This window comes from Ochlerotatus camptorhynchus, unplaced genomic scaffold (genome assembly GCF_037179485.1).
Source record: "Ochlerotatus camptorhynchus isolate MF236.1 unplaced genomic scaffold, CSIRO-AGI_Acam_v1.1 ptg000077l, whole genome shotgun sequence".
Lineage (NCBI taxonomy): Eukaryota > Metazoa > Arthropoda > Insecta > Diptera > Culicidae > Ochlerotatus > Ochlerotatus camptorhynchus.
The window spans coordinates 789423-806042 of record NW_027040567.1 but is presented as its reverse complement, the minus strand read 5'-3'; the positions used below and the strand labels follow the sequence as shown (position 1 = coordinate 806042).

Genomic DNA, 16620 nt, shown 5'->3' with positions numbered 1-16620 from the left:
TTGTGGTCGTGCGGTTAGCGACTTCACGTGTTGTTCGCGCATATTGCAGGGCTGGTAGTGAGACACTTTTTAGTGACTTGGTCACTTTTTTCAAGCCGGTCACTAAAAAGTCTCCTTTTTTAAAGTCAAGTTTTCAAGAACTTTAAAAAATGCGAAAATTTAGCTAAGTTGATAAGAGAATATCAACGAAGTTCCATAAATTAAATTAAATGCTAGAACTTTTAGCAAGCAGCGATAAATATCTTCAAGAAATTCCAGAGAACTTAGAATTTAGATAGTTTCATGATATTCTGCGAAGTTCCGAGTACTTCGAGGACGATCAGATAGCTTCAGAATAATCCCATTAACTTAAGCAAATTTGCAGCGACTTACAAGGAATTCCGTGGATTTATGGGGTATTTCAAGAATTCTATGATTGATTCAAAAACATCAGGGAATTTTGAATATTAGGGTATCAGAAAATATTCCGGATTATTAAACAAATTAAGAGAACTTCAGGTAGGCATAGATAAGTCCAGGGAAAATAACTGAGCGTTCATAATGTTTAGAATAGTTAAGGATAATTGTTGAAACTTCAAGGCAAATCAATTAAATTCAGTAAAGTTACGGGTTCTTAAAATATACTGATCAATTCAGGGCTGCCTAGAGAACTTTAAAGAAATTCAATAATCGTTTAGGTAGTTTTCATAACACCAGGAAAGTCTAGACTATGGAAGAAGTTTTAAATTAGTGTTGATAATTTAATGGAAGTTTCATAAACTTCAGAAAAATCATAAAACTATTATTTCGCTCTAATTTCATGAAAATTGCGGGAGCACAAAAATTCCAAAACTTTAGAAAAACTTCGAAAACTTCACAGAAGGACAGTGGTCTTCAGAAGCATTTCGAGAACTTCATAGAAATCTATGGAGCTTAAGGTGAGATCCGCAAACTTCAGAAATTTTCATGAATATTAGCAAAATGCGGGAGCATTTGAAAGAAGTTAGTTTAGTACGCTCCGAAAATTGGGGGAATTTCAGGGGGAGGCTAGTTCCATTAGTTCCAAAAAATAAGTGGGACAGCAGTTTCCAGATTTTCAGATAACTTCAGAGACGTTAAAAGTTAATTGAGGTCTTCGCATAAGTTCAGAAGTTGACGGAAGCTTAAACATTTTTAGGACGGTTCAATTAAATTCAGCGCAGTACAACAACATGAGAACTGCAAAAATTTTAGAGAAGTTTTGAGAATTTCAGAAAAGAACAGAGAACCTCAGAGTAGTTCCGTCAGCATTAGAGAAGCACATAAAGTTTAAAGAAGTTTAGAGAATTGCAGCGAATTGTAAAACCTTTAGAAGAGATTCATGATCGTTAGAAACATTAAGGAAACTTTAGGAAGTCATATTAAGTTCAGGGAAGTTTAAGAATTTGATGAGTAGTATTTGGAGCATCAAGCTAGTTTCTTAAACTACAAAAGAACTTCAAGGCAGTTTCATTAACTTCAGGAAAAATTTGGGATGTTCTGAAGACCTCACAATAGTCCATTCCATATTCAATGGAAATTTCGATGAAGCTATCCTCCGAATTCAATTTTCTTTTAGTTTTCCTCGGATTACCTTGAATTTCTCCACAATAAGACACCCTTTGGAAAGATATTCATTGAATTAATTTCAGATTTCCTTTTGAATGTCACTCCTTCCCTTGGAATTCTACTCACATTGAAAGTCTCCTAAGAATTCATTGGCATTTCTCATCAGAAATTTCTTAGATTTCTTCTCATAATTTGTTTGGCAAACTCTCCTGAATTTATTTTTCGATTTCCTTGGAAGATGTCCTGAAGTTATTCTAAGATTTAATTGTAATCCTATCTTTAGTATTTTCGAAAAAAAAAGAATCCAAGGACTAATGCTCCGACTTTGTTTTCTCTCACAAACTTTATGAAATTATCCTCAGAATACCCTTGGTATTTTCCTTTGAAGTTCTCAGGAGTTGTGCTCCTCAGAAATTCCTAAGTTTTCATTAAAATTTACTTTCAATTCAATTCAGGGTCACTTTTTGTAACTATTTTTATCACTATAAGTCACTATTTAGTCACTTATTTCTTCAACATGGTCACTAAAATCACTATTGTTGACAGCAGTGATCGCTACCAGCCCTGATATTGTGTGTGCAGGGGTTTGATTCCTGCTCCAGCCAGTAGAACTTTTGTCAAATGAAATTTCCCTACTGGTCTACTGGGTGTTGTCCGTTGTTCAGTGTTCAGTGATCAATCTATGCAATCTCTGGTTGAAGATGGTGTCAATTGTCTTTAATATTTGCCTTGGATTATTTTGAGGGTGAGATTAATAAGCATCAGAAAGTGCTTGTATGATCATCCTGGTGCATGATTTTAGATGTACAAACACTGTACACAAGAAGAAGTACACTCAATACTGTTTGATCGTGTGATTTCAAATTCCATCGAAGTTTAAAAAAAATAAACTTTTTTAAAAAAATCAATGAAAAATATGGTAGTATTAGAAGTCTTGTATTCATCGTGCTTGAAGGCAAAACCGAAATTATGGAAAGTTCGCAAAAACAGCAAGTGCGAGTGCCAATCACCGACGCCATGGAGGCAACTCAATACCTAGATATTAAACCCATCAACACCGGCAGCAACGGCCTATTTACTTTTCGAAGTAAGACGTGACCTAGGCAATCATACTATATGCCTCAGAATGTCGAGACATGTTCCAACCGAGAATTCTTTGACTTAATATACCGGGAGTCAAACCTGTCGCCTCCAGCCTTGATTTGCTTTGTTAGCGTGCCGTTACTGTGTAAGCTAAGGCTGGCCCCAATAATTACATCATGGTAAGAATAAAAAAAAATCAACTCAAACGTGTTGTCGGTGCTTTAATTCCCAAACCGCCGCCGGGCTGGGAAAACATTTTATGGTGACTTTAAAAACAAGCGATTTTTGCGTCAATCAGAATTTTCTGAATGCATGCGAAAATTCGAGCCAGGTGACGTTCAACGAGTACCGTTCTGTAAGTTATGATTTATGAGCTCTATTGAAATAGTTCCTTCATGTCCAAAAACCTGAATCGCTTAAAACTGACACACGTTACACATTCGCATCGGACTAGTATTAACCTAATCGCCGAGTTTTGAAAGCCCGCTAACGATCGTTTCGTCTCATCTAGCCCCAAAGTAACAACATCATACAGAGGTGCGTTCTCATGCATGCGTGCTTGTCTGTGCGAATTGACTATTAATTATCAACCCGTGCCTTCCACAAGCACAGGAAAATGTAGGTTTGCCAGAATTGGCGTTAGTGCATGTCGTTACGTGCAACCTTACCGTAGGGCAGCGCAATTAGTCCGCAGGGGTTCGAGGAAGTGGCGCGCAGAACTCACGCTATCTGCGTGTCTGTCTGTCTGCCTGGTTACCTCCGCTATGGTAACATGGGTATGACCACACGGTGCGTCGCGAAATGCCGCGTGCTCGCCATTTGCTGTATACGGGACAGGCTAAGCGCCCCGCGTGCTTCAAAATTGGCGTGCGCCAAAACAAAAACGGAAGCAATTTTGAAATCTAGTTCTGCTTTTATTTTGACGTTGCGTCGTCATCGTTTCGCTTTGAATGACGTGGCGTGCCGCTGATGCGGAAGCAGGTCAAGGATGTTTCACTTTGTTTGAGTTTAAACAATTTTAAATATGTGTAACGCTTGACTTCCAGCTATTTTTTAACGCTGCAAATGCTTTGTAGGAGTCTTTTTCAGGATGTTGATTTTTGCATCCAATCGACAACCGTTAGTATTTGTCGACATTACCATCATCAAAAGTAACTCGAGAAGAAACAATAACAATAACAATTCCCAGAAGCTTAATTAACTTTCACTTTTCTACCACCCCATCAACCACCCTGTGCACACGGAGGGAAAGAGACAGAGAACAACTGCCGGTCTATGCAATTATCTTAATGAGTGCCTAGGTGGACTTCACCCTGCGATGTACTCACTGATAAGAAATAACCTACATGATTCGAATAATCAACGTTCCATTTTTTTTTCTGATACAGAAAATTGTACCTTTCAGCAAAGTCATATTTACTTTTGATATCTCGTGCCGGATCTCTTCTTCTCTAGCATACTGACAGATGAATAGGCGCGAAGTGTGAGGCGATGGTGGCTTGAGCTTTCCCGTCACAACATCCCGTTCCCCCTAGTAATGAAGTTATTAACTGGATGACTTCAACGACGATGACGGCATGCAGCGTGGAAAGTGAAAAGTCACATTATTTGCATATAGTGGGCTTGCTTGGAGTGATTTGTGCGAAATCGAAAGTAAATGAATAATGGGTTTGCTGCTAGTGTTGCATCCAGAGACTGTCGGTCCGATATTTTTCCGCATGATGAGCTGATTAGATAGTCTTGTATCATATGATAATGAGATATTATATACTATTTTCAAAGGATTAGTATTATATTATTATCTCATCGCTCAATGTTTAGGGAAAAGTGGACACACTTGAAGACCTATTTCAATTTTTCTCAGCGGAAAAATCTAAACTTGATGCGGTTTTCGCACAGACCCACGGACAGGGTGTCTGTGGAAAATTCAGGAATTTCAGGGAATCTACTGTCAAGCCTGGAATTTATTAAAAATTTTGGGTAATATTTCATAACTCTCAGATAATTTATTAAATGTGTGACTGGTCTCATACAATTTAATTGCTCGGTGTAGTTTGAGGATATTGTATATTTAATCGAAGACAACATATAAGACTGGCAACTCTTCCATTTTCTCATACAACCGGTATGAGACAGGTACACTCGTGCCATCTACCACTCAAAGGTAAATGCTCCTAAAGAATTGGATAGCAAAGGTTCCATCCTCAAATGAAAGGTGTGTGTATTTGCTCTTTTTTCTATGCGCTACTTCCACCTTCGCTCGAGCGCAGCGCTACTGTGTCTGTCGCTTGGATTCAGGCAAAGTTGATATGTTGTCTTCGATTTAATCCAATATTAAATATAGTTACGAGCGTGTGATTCTTCAAAATTATGATTTTAATTGCTTTATGTGGCATTTTTGCAAGTTGAGCAGAAAATTACCTCGCCTATAGTTCGTTTCCCGATCCGGTTGAGGAAATCTTTAGGGTTGGAAATGTTATGGACTACTTTGGGCATAGAGTATCATTGTGCTTGCCACACAATATACAAATTCTGAGTTGCCATTGAGCTGGGAAAACCGGGAGAACCACGAATTAAGCGGGAATCAAAACGAACGGGAAATAACCAGGAATTTGATGAAGTAATGAAATTGGGTTGTTAGCGGAATGCTAAATAAAACAGCAAAAAAGGTTATCTTCCATTTAATTCCACTTAATTAATTTTGGTATCCATGACAGATACGTATTTCGACTACAATGTGCAGTCTTCATCAGTGTCATTCCCACTAAAGAACTTATCAAAATCTAACCCCCTTAAGTACTCATCCCTAGGTAAAATAAAGTCATTATTAGTATATTGTATATTGATGATAACTGGTTAGAGTTATTTCCCACGCCAGTTTGAAAAACCCCGTTTCGAGATAAACGCGTTTAAAGATTTCAATGCTCTCTCAGCGCGCCGGTACATGTTTTAGGAAATCGCTTCGTAAAGCGGTAAGGAATATTCTGGCGGACTTGGAGTATTTCCTAAATTAAGGAACATTTTAAGCCAAAAAAAAATGCATTTTTTGAAAAATCAAAGTGTATTCCCCCCTTAAAGAGCAGATAATCTCCATTTATTTAAGTCAAATAGACAATTTAAAGCCAACGCATACAATTCTGTGCTACACTTTTGAATACTTCGAAAAACAGTTGATATTGAGAATACCCTTACTGAGCCTTATGCTAAAATCATCTTATTAGCCCTAACAAACTCATCTGAATAATTAATTTCTAAAACTTCCAAAACTTTTAACAAATCCAATCTATTTGCCGGGCTCATTCATTGCTGCTGCAGCAGTGACCCTTTCCATTTTGGATACTCTACCCTGGAAGCATATAATTATTTCAACGCTCAATATAATACTGCTATCGTACCGCTGCTACTAGATAACAACTGACCCAGATGTCTATTTTCGTGGATACTTCAACCAAATCTGAACGATTCAAGTAGCACACGATGCGATGATAGTTCTTAGTTCACTCCAGCTTTTCTGTCTAGAGAAAGGAGGAAAGGGATCCTCAGAAAGAAGGCTTGCTTGCACTCTGTGTGTAACAACAGCTAGAAGAGTAGTCGGTTCACGATGTCTGCCGCCAGCTCGGAACGGCGGCAAGGAAGGGGATATGGTTTCGTGATTTTTCACCATTTTCCGTTCTAGAGGCATAAGGAACTTTCTCGGATGGTAACAGAGCATGAAACTGACTTGGAATTACCGCCCGTGTCGCCGTTGGCATTTTTTCGTCTTGTTTGTACACAGTTTTCTTTCTTCTTTATAACGAACAGTCACGTTGACGTCGTCAGTTTGCCACACGAAGAACGAGAATGGAAATCTATAAGGAAAAATACTGACCTATATAGAGCACCGGGTTGGTCGCTCCAAGAAAGTTTCGAGTCGGATATGTGACATGGTGTGAAAGCGGGCAAAGTGGGAAAATGAGCAGAAAATTTATTTCAGTTCCAACATGGTGACTTCACGCTTGAAAGGATCGTAGAGAATTTGTGGTAGATTTCTTAAGCTGTAGGGTTGAGATCTAATTTCCGTCATGTACTAAGCACAACCCGCACTTTACCTCGCTTTTTCGAACGGGTGTGAACAAAACATGTTTCTTCAACGGCGCCGGTGGTGTAGTGGTAAGCGTGATTGCCTCTCACCCCAGCAGGCCTGGGTTCAATCCCAGTCGGCGCCGCCGGGATGTTCTGAGGCATAACATCTCTGATCACGCCTTCCTTCGGATGGGAAGTAAAGCCGTTGGTCCCCGGTTCATGAGTTGATGGGTCGATAGGTAGGGTCCAGGTGTGGGAGCTGCCTTCCTGGCACCGTCGGTAGCATTGGTGCTCAGCACGGAAAACAAGATCGACGGAAAAAAACAAACCAAAGGAAAAAAAAAACCTGTTTCTGTCAAAAATGACTTCTTAATTTACTTACCTTTCCATACGTACCGGGTCTCCTTTAGCTCAGTCGGTAAACGCGCAGCAACAAAATAAGATCAAGCTGGAGGTGACTCGGTTCGATTCCCGGTCCGGTCTTGGAATTTTCCAGGTTGTAAAATTCCTTGACTTCCCTGGACATAGAGTTACACTAATGTAAAAATGGTACAGGCATCGAAAGCTCTCAATTAATAACTGAAGAAGTGATTCTAGAACACTAATGGTGGTAAGCGCCAACCGGTATTATCCCCGGATTAAATCCCGATCAAGAATGTCAGGATGCTTTGATGTCGACATCAGAGATAATGAACACAACTCTAAGCAAACACTTTGCAGGTCATCCAAACAGGGACGGTCTTAAAAGTTAATCCGAGTTCGAGCTTACCGCCATAAGTAGAGAGCACGCAATAAGGTAATAAGGTTTTTGATCTGATTTCCGTCCTACTAAGGACAACCCGCGCTTTACCTCTTTTTTTTTAAACAATTCTAAATTTATGTAAAGTTAGAACGCATAACTTGGATGATTGATTCTTTCACTTCGAAATCATTGATGTAAGGGAAATGACTCAAATGTTGGCCTATGGATCTAAGATTGGGCCCATCGCTAAAAATCTGCTATTTATAAATTTTATCTAGATGAACGCGTCATTGGGACGGTACTAATGGATACTTTTGGTCGCTATTGAAAATTTAGTCGATTGCAGAATTTATGTATGGGTCCAAATTGGGGGGATTTAGGCCGACATTACATCCATTTCTCCTATTTCATGTTTCTGCACGATATGACGGAAATTGGAACTTATGTCTAAGTATTGTTCTACCCTACGTTTCATTCTGTTCAATGTGACGAAAAGACAAGCCTACTGACTGACCAATTCCATGAATGGAATTGTGATGGAATTATGTCAAATCGAGTGGGAGGGGAAATGGTCGAATAATTTGTTGCGATAACCTAGATTCTGAATTTTGGTGGATGGTAGACCAGAATGCGTATAAAAGAAGGTGGTTGTAATGGATCGGGTAAAGTTGTTTCAATTATGGCCATTCGTTCATGTTAGCGGTTTGCCATAAACGGTAAAAATATAAACAGTGCCTAAATAATTCACATCTTGCATTCTAATTGATCAATATTACTAAAAAAACACTAAACATTCCGTAAATTGAACTTTGGCAATTGAGTATTTCATGGGCAAATAGCAAAAAAAAAAAATAATGTCAGGCTCGACCTTCTCCGATTTGTATGAAACATTGCATGATTGTTTGTTATGGGAAATCATTCACATTCCTAGCTAAAATTCGGCCATTTTGAATCTTGCAAAAAAATGAAAATGTCGTGTTCGATATTTTTTAACAAATCATAATTCAAAAACGTCCAATCAAAATGACATCTGTAACAAAAATGTAGAAAAATCCTCATTTGGAAAAAAAAAATCTGGAAAATTTTAGTAAAAAATCCAGAGAAACGCTTAACATTAAATAGCCAGAGTGTGGTGTTGAGTACTTGGCACTGATGAAGTCTGCAAGTAGTAGACGAAATACGCGTATCTGTCAAAAGATAAGCAATTATAACGGAATTTAAAGGAAATAAACCAACCCACTCAAAGCTCTTCATAAAGGGATTCCGTTAAGAGGTTCGACAAATTTAAAGGATTAGCCAGAGTGTGTAAAGCTTGAGTCATTTAATATCTGGATGCACGTTTACTTTACTGCAGTGCTCCTAGCGGTCGGATCTGGAATGTTTTGACAGCAGTTTGTTTTGAAATGTTTCCTATATCAGTGCTGAAAATTTCGTCACGATTCACTTGGAAAATCCGACGTGGTCAGGTTCAAAAAACGCGAAGTCGTTGAACTTTGCTAAATAGACCGGGTGCAGTGTTCGATCGGCAGGATCATAGCAAGCGTCGTAGTGGAACTACGGATTGGAAGCTGCATTTGAAGGTGGTGAGAATGGTTAGGGCAAACCCAGGGCTGTTGGTTTATGATGACAGGAGCACATATCGTGGTAAGGGTAAACAATAATTGCAATTTCCAAACCTACGACTGGATGCCTTCCTTCAAATAACAACTGAAGTGCGGTAAAAAATCGGTAGAACTGTTTCAAACACACCGTTGGTACTTGAGCGTTCGGCTTTCATCTCTTTTTACCAGAGGTGGCGGGGGACACACCCCTCACCATCCCTCTCCAAAGGGGGAGTTTGGTAAAGAGAGATGAAAAAACCGATTTGTACCTTCCTTAAAAGTTGTCCTAGCTCGCTATTCTAATATCTATACGCAATCTTCACACTGCCGTACTCTAACGGAACTATCAACTCTATGCTTTCATCTACTCCATCTATCGTATAAAAATTACCACTACAGTCTGTTATTTGAAATAAGCATCTTCAACTATGTAAATTAACCATGTTTTCGAATGGGAGTGGATGTAATTAAGAAAATTCTCTGCTTATTCCTAGCATCCCCAAATACCCTGATATTTCCAGGTTTTCCAGGTTTTTCTAGGATTTTCAAGACAGTAAAGCTTGAGTCATTTAATATCTGGACGCAAAATGTATCTCGAATGTCGCCAAGAAATTCCATGCCAGCCAAAGCACCGTCAGAAAGATTCGTCAGTGAGAAGGATTTCGATCTTTTCGGGCCGATAAGCAACCAAACAGGACACTGAAGCAGAATCTAGTGTCCAAAATACGTGCCCGGAAGTTGTACAATAAGGTTTTTACAAAGTACGAAGGATGCATCCTCATGGACGACGAAACGTGAAAATGGATTATGGGCAGCTTCCTGGACAAAAGTTCTATAAAGCCACTGGGTGATCGAGGTGATCTCCCTAGCAAGTTCAAATTGCCGATAAATTTGCAAGAAAGCTTATAATCTGGCAAGGTATTTGCAGCTGCGTACAAAAAACCCAGGTTTTCGTGAAAAACAAGAATATGGATTCCAAAATGCACAAGCAGGAGTACCTGAAAAACATATTCTTCCGTGCATTAAGGCTCACAATGGACCTGTAAAGTTTTGACCTGATTTGGCAAGCTGCCACGGAGAAGTTCTACAGTGGTATCGAGACAACGGGGTAGATGTTTTCGAAAAGGACATCAATTCACCCAACTGCCCTCAATTCCGCCCAATTGAGAAATATTATTGGGCAATTGTCAAACAGAAGTTGAAGAAGAGTGGATAGGTGACTCGGGATGCGACAGAGATGAAGAGATGGTTGGAAAAAACGGCCGTTCAGATTAGTCAACATAGTGTCCAAAATATTTTTTTTATTTCATCAAAACCAAATCGGAATAAATTTGTTTCGCTGTTTGTCATTTAAAGTGCAATAAATGACCTTTATTTTGAGTTTCATTAAGATGGTTTCGAGATACATTTTGCGTCCAGATATTAAATGACTCAAGCTTTACTGTCTTGAAAATCCTAGAAAAACCTGGAAAACCTGGAAATATCAGGGTATTTTGGGATGCCAGGAATAAGCAGAGAATTTTCTTAATTACATCCACTCCCATTCGAAAACATGGTTGATTTACATAGTTGAAGATGCTAATTTCAAATAACAGACTGTAGTGGTAATTTTTATACGATAGATGGAGTAGATGAAAGCATAGAGTTGATAGTTCCGTTAGAGTACGGCAGTGTGAAGATTGCATATAGATATTAGAATAGCGAGCTAGGACAACTTTTAAGGAAGGTACAAATCGGTTTTTTCATCTCTCTTTACCAAACTCCCCCTTTGGAGAGGGATGGTGAGGGGTGTCCCCCCCGCCACCTCTGGTAAAAAGAGATGAAAGCCGACCGCTCAAGTACCAACGGTGTGTTTGAAACAGTTCTACCGATTTTTTACCGCACTTCAGTTGTTATTTGAAGGAAGCCATCCAGTCGTAGGTTTGGAAATTGCAATTATTGTTTACCCTTACCACGACATGTGCTCCTGTCATCGTCGACTTGACGATCTCGAGGGGACACGGCTGGGGTAGGTGCTGCTACTGTAACTTTCGACCATTGACAGTAATTGATGGTATGCTCCCATCCAGAGTTATGTACTTTGACTATATGTTTTAGTATTACTTCTGCTTGAAGTCAACGATTTACATAGTTGAAGATGCTAATTTCAAATAATGGTTGATTTATTCCATGGAAGTAATTTCATTTGAATAGCTTCGCTGGGCTTGAGAGAATGTCGTTCGTAGTGTTTTGTAGTTGCCTGAGGGGTTCGGTAGCCTAGAGGTGGCCGTTTTTGCTTACTACTTACATTACAGAGATGCCATTCATCCGACCCTCCAGTGATTTCTCAGCATCCACCAAAGCGTTACCGTGCGGGACCGAAATCCGTACACATAAGAAATGATTCGAAATCTGTACGCTTTTTGTATGAGGTGTAAGGATTTCGGCCCCAACGGTGTATGTTTTTTTAAATATTCCATAGTTCAACCTATTTGAAATTTGGTTAACTTGAAGCTATTCCAAATTTTCTCATAATTTCAAATAGCATGAAATAGTCAGGTAGGGTAGAAACTACTTCGGCCTAATCGTCCATTTTGGGTCTATCGAGCAGAAAACATCAAATAATTCCATTTACATTCAAATAAAGCGTTAACAAGTCATTTATGCGTTTGGCACGATACTTTAGTTCAAAAGCTCCCGAACGAAGTCAATAAGAACGCGTGACATGATTGTTTGCAGCCATTATTCTCAAAAAAACAAAAGAAGCGCTCCGACCAAATCAATTTTCATCGTCATCCGATAGGTCGAAGGGAATTCAATTGCCTATCAATGTTTTACACCGAGTTTAGAATCCATAGGCCTAGTTTGGAGTCAAGAAGCAGAGTTAGATTTTTAACAATATCTCAACAATTTGTTATACTTTTTCAAATCGTACGGAACGTACAGAACACTCAAAGATTATTTCACAGATTTCTGTAAAATTTTACCGAAATCTCAACAGCTGAACGTTCGGTAAACAGTTTTACAGTTTTCCTGTAATTTTTTACAGAGATCTGTAAAAAAAATCACAGATATTTGTGAAAAAGTACAGGAAATCTGTTAAACTGTTCCGTTCAGCTCCGAACGTTCAGTTCCGAACGTTCAGCTGTTGAGATTTTGGTAAAATTTTACAGATTTCTGTAAAAATTTCTAAGTGTGAAGGGTTAATAAATTATGCAGTGAAAACATCCCATTTTGTGAAAAAAAAATTCGCTCGAAAAATAGAGGCAAATGCCGGGCGGGTTGTGTTTAGTAGACCCAAAATTAGATATAAGCCCTACCTCAATATTTCAGGTTTACAAGTTTTTCATAATATATTTAAGCTACTAACAATTTTGTCGAACATAGATTTATTCTTGATAAAAATGCGTTTTTCAAACAAGTAATATATGATGCTTTCAGGAAAGGTAATGGTAAATGTATATACATTTATCGAGACCACAGAAGAAAATAGAAGACTTTGAAGTTTTTTAAAGTTAATATCTCATGCAAAGTCCTCTTGATTCTGGATTAGAAATTTGTTTCAAGATTAGGAGAGTTTATATTACGATTTTCAGGACTTTATATATTCTGGACATTTAGAAATTTACAAGATTCTGGAACATAAGAAGTTATTGTTTTACCCAAAAGGGCATATTTTTAACGTTTTCCGTTGGAAATTTTCCGTTGAAGTCCTGGAAATCTCAGGAAATTTCATTTAGAAAAATACGTAGACACCCTGACATAGGCTTTCTTTCGATTTCACATCTTCTTCATCGTCGAACGAAATACCAAAAGTTACGACTGTTCGAAGCACAGCATTCCCAACATTCCCCTGCGACAATGACCCATTTGATGACCGTAAAAATTTACACAAATTCCGTTCAACGAATGGAGTGTAAATTTCAACATCAGTTTTACGGATTAGTCACCGAGAAAAGTTGATTTTCCTCTAAATAGGGGAAATGACGGCTTCAGCACTTCTTTTCGTGTTATAGTCTTGGGAGGGGGGTAAATGAAATTTTCGAGTGTTATTTTTTTTGCAAACGATGCACTGGAATATGATCCCAAGTAACCAACAAACCCGCTAATTTGCCTTTTTGCAATATGAGGCTGATATACGGCTAATATAATAGGGAAAGATGTGCCGAAGCCGTCATATACCCTACCTAAACATTTGGTGAAAGATTCACACTCGCCAATCGGCTCCCATAGCCATCAGTCAAGACAGTGCGGTTTCCTCTAAAAACATTTGCTTTCCATGAGGAAAATTCGTACAGAATAACATTCCCGACTGGGTATGCGCAGAAAGCGGGTAGGGGGGGGGGGGGTGATAGGTGATGAGAAGTTCAATTTTACACTCACACACATACGTAAATACACCCACCACCACTGCCGTCGCCAGCATAGTCTAAATTTCGTAAGAAAAAGGGAAGCGTAATCTAAAAATAGGCTTGGAAGCCATTTGGAAGCCGACCGGCATCGGAAAAGTCGTTCTTTTTATACATCGGTCGGACGGTCGCCGGTAGCCAAAATTAGAACCGCGCTTGAAATGTGCGTCCCTCCCAACCTCTTCCCCATACGTTTATTTTGGATTCTGTCTGATCCCAAGCCTTATGTTTGTTTAATTTCCTTCTTTTTTTTTAAATTCGCGATCGTATGCCACTTCTTCTTGGCGGTTCCTGACTTATTTTTCTGATCAGCACTTTTCGAGGCACGTTGTTGCCGAGGGGCTTGATCGTGATTTCCGATCGCGGCCATCAAATCATATGGTGCAAATTTAAATACCATCGCGTCGATCGTGTGGTCGTTTGCCTCCCGAAGAGGAAGGTAGAGGTAGAAACAATGCAAACATACATACACACCTTGTGGGGGATACACCAAGGCAGGAGCCAAAAGACCTTTCGGACAAAAAACCGAGGATAGAAAATATGATTTAATAATTTAATAATAGCTCCACTCAATGGAGAATGGAGGGCTAGCAAGCAAACAGAAACTGCAAACATGAAGCGAATAATAAAAAAAAAGAGAAGAGTTTCAAGGTTGTTTGCAAATTGGTTAGCGCTACCTTTTCGGAGTGTGTTGTGTTTTCCTGGTTTGGTTGCGGTTGGGTAGAGGTGGAGGGCAGCCGAAGAAAAATGAGACTGAAATTGTTTCAGTTGGAATTGGATAATTGTAGTTTGTTTTTTGGTAAGATAAACAATTTGACCGATTAAGAGAGTGAAATGCATCTTGCTATCTTTGCATCAAGCAGGGTGGCCACTTTAACGGGAAAACAGGGAAATGACCGGGTATTTGAGTGGCACCTTAAAATAATTTGTAGATTTTTTAAATATTTATTCTATGTCCGATTAGTTTATAGATGTCCAATTACTTTTCTTATAATCTAGAATATTTTAAGCGTATCTGATTTTGTAGACAATCACTTCAATCGACCATTTGTGGCAACTGCTCGCTCACCCAAGAAACTAACAACACCTGCTAGTAGAGGAAAGATTCCCCTACCAAATGAGGATGTTTGTTTGCGTGGGTGAGTTAGCAGTTAGGACAAACCGTTAATTGAAGTTATTTTTTACAAAAGCAGATACGTCGATTTGAATAGTTATGCTTGCTTTATTAATGTCAGATTTTTTACCATTCCATACTACGTGATATCAAAAGTAAAGTCTGAGATCTAAAAAAAAATCAGCAGTGTCTCAGAGTCTGTCATTTTGAATATTTTTGTTAGTTTTAGAACCTTGAAAACTGTTCGTACCACATAATGTAGAAAATGTCTCCTTTTCTGAGACATTGAATCCCAGTTCATAGAGGATTTTCCCTAATTTGAGATCTCACATACACTGTTACATTTTCTGAAATTTCTTGCTCCATAATCTTGACCACTTTGCCAAGACCGGGATCTTAAAATTTGTTCTCAATCGAAGGCTTGGAATCTGGAAAAATTTTAGTCCTGGATCTTAAGTTACACGAAACGTAAATTTGTCTTTCCAATATTCGAATTCACTAAATTTCTTTGGAACTTATATCAGGATATCTTTGCAAATTGCTCTAGGATTTCCGTAGAATTATTCCAAAATGTCTTTAGAATTACTTTTACTTTCTTTATAACAGTCAGGAATTCTGTGCTGAATATTTTAGGAATTCCCTCCGGAAAACTCTTAAAATTCACTATTTATTAATCTTCGCATTCTTAATCATTCTCGCGCGAACTTGCATTCATTTCTCTTCTTATTTTTCTGTACAATTCGCTTGTTATATTCTTCGGAAATCTCTCAGTACACCATTTAGAATTTCTTAAATTATTCCCCCAACATTTCTTTTGATTTCACCTCAAAATTGCATGGGAATTATCCTAAGAATTTCCACGAAATTCTTCTTAAAATGCCCTCGAGAAGATCCCAGGAATTATCTTGCTCCTTTCCTTAGAATGCAAAATTACCTGAGATTCTTAGTCCAATTCCATTTGCATTTTCCCCAGAATTAATTTTGAGTTATCCCTAGATTTCCCCTACAATTCTCCTATATTTATTTGGCATTCTCATCATAATTCAATGCTTGAAGCACAGACAAACAGACATAACACTGGTACTTTGTTCATCAAACATGCATCTAACGGTTTTTTGTATTGTCTTTATTAAGGAGATTTGTAGCCTTTGGTTAGGTCATCTCCGGTCAATTTAAATGTTTTTGATTGGTAGTACCGCCGCCTTGGCACGCATAGTCAATAACCCTCGGGTTTGACGTTTACACACTACCGCCATCTGTTCAGTGTCACAATCCTAAATTTGATTTTTTTTTCAATTGGGTCTATTTTAAGAAAATTATGTCCTAAAATTGAAAAGATGTGAAAAACTAGCCTAGTCTCAAAATCTTATAATATTTGTCATGTAATCTTTAAAAAATCTCTTAGTCCAAAAATTCAAAAGTTATTCCGTAGATCTCATTTATTTCTCAAAAGTTTCTCCAGTTTTCTGCATCAATGATAAAATTCCGGCATTTTTTTTTTTCAGTGATATCAATTACTAAAATCAATCATGCAGGGAAGCGATGAACCAGTCATTGGCAAAAATCACTCTAATGAAGAAAAAAAAAATCAGGCCGGTATTCGTTTTCTTGTTAGCTGTTTATATGAAATAAATTGGGCACCCGGTAACAACAAAAAAAAAACTGGAATTTAATTTCTAAAATTCAGTGGCCACCCAATCAAAGGATCATATATATTATGTTGTATTTATTTAGTTTCTGTTAACAAATTACTGGCCCTGCACAACCCTACGCGAGCGCTATAAGCAGTAATATAAAAATAAAAATAAACCAGCTAGATACTAGATAACTGACTAGATAGAAGGTTTCCGTCTTCGGTAAAGTTGTTCAAATGGACAAGACCTATCCTACACCGTTCGAAAAATTCATGTAAATTTCTGCGAGATATAGCGCACATAAAATTAACGCTAGATTTGGCATAAATTTACGCGATATTTCGTGTAAATTTAAGCGCAATATCGCATAAAATAGCAATATTGTATGCAAGCTTGTAGACGATTTCGCTGTTTATACCAAGCATAGCTC

General features: G+C 38.3%; 1 protein-coding gene across 4 annotated transcripts in view; it reads left to right on the top strand.

Annotated features, from left to right (window-relative positions):
* mrj overlaps positions 1-16620 on the top strand; it is a 351864-nt gene that overhangs the window by 196682 nt on the left and 138562 nt on the right. The window lies entirely within an intron of this gene.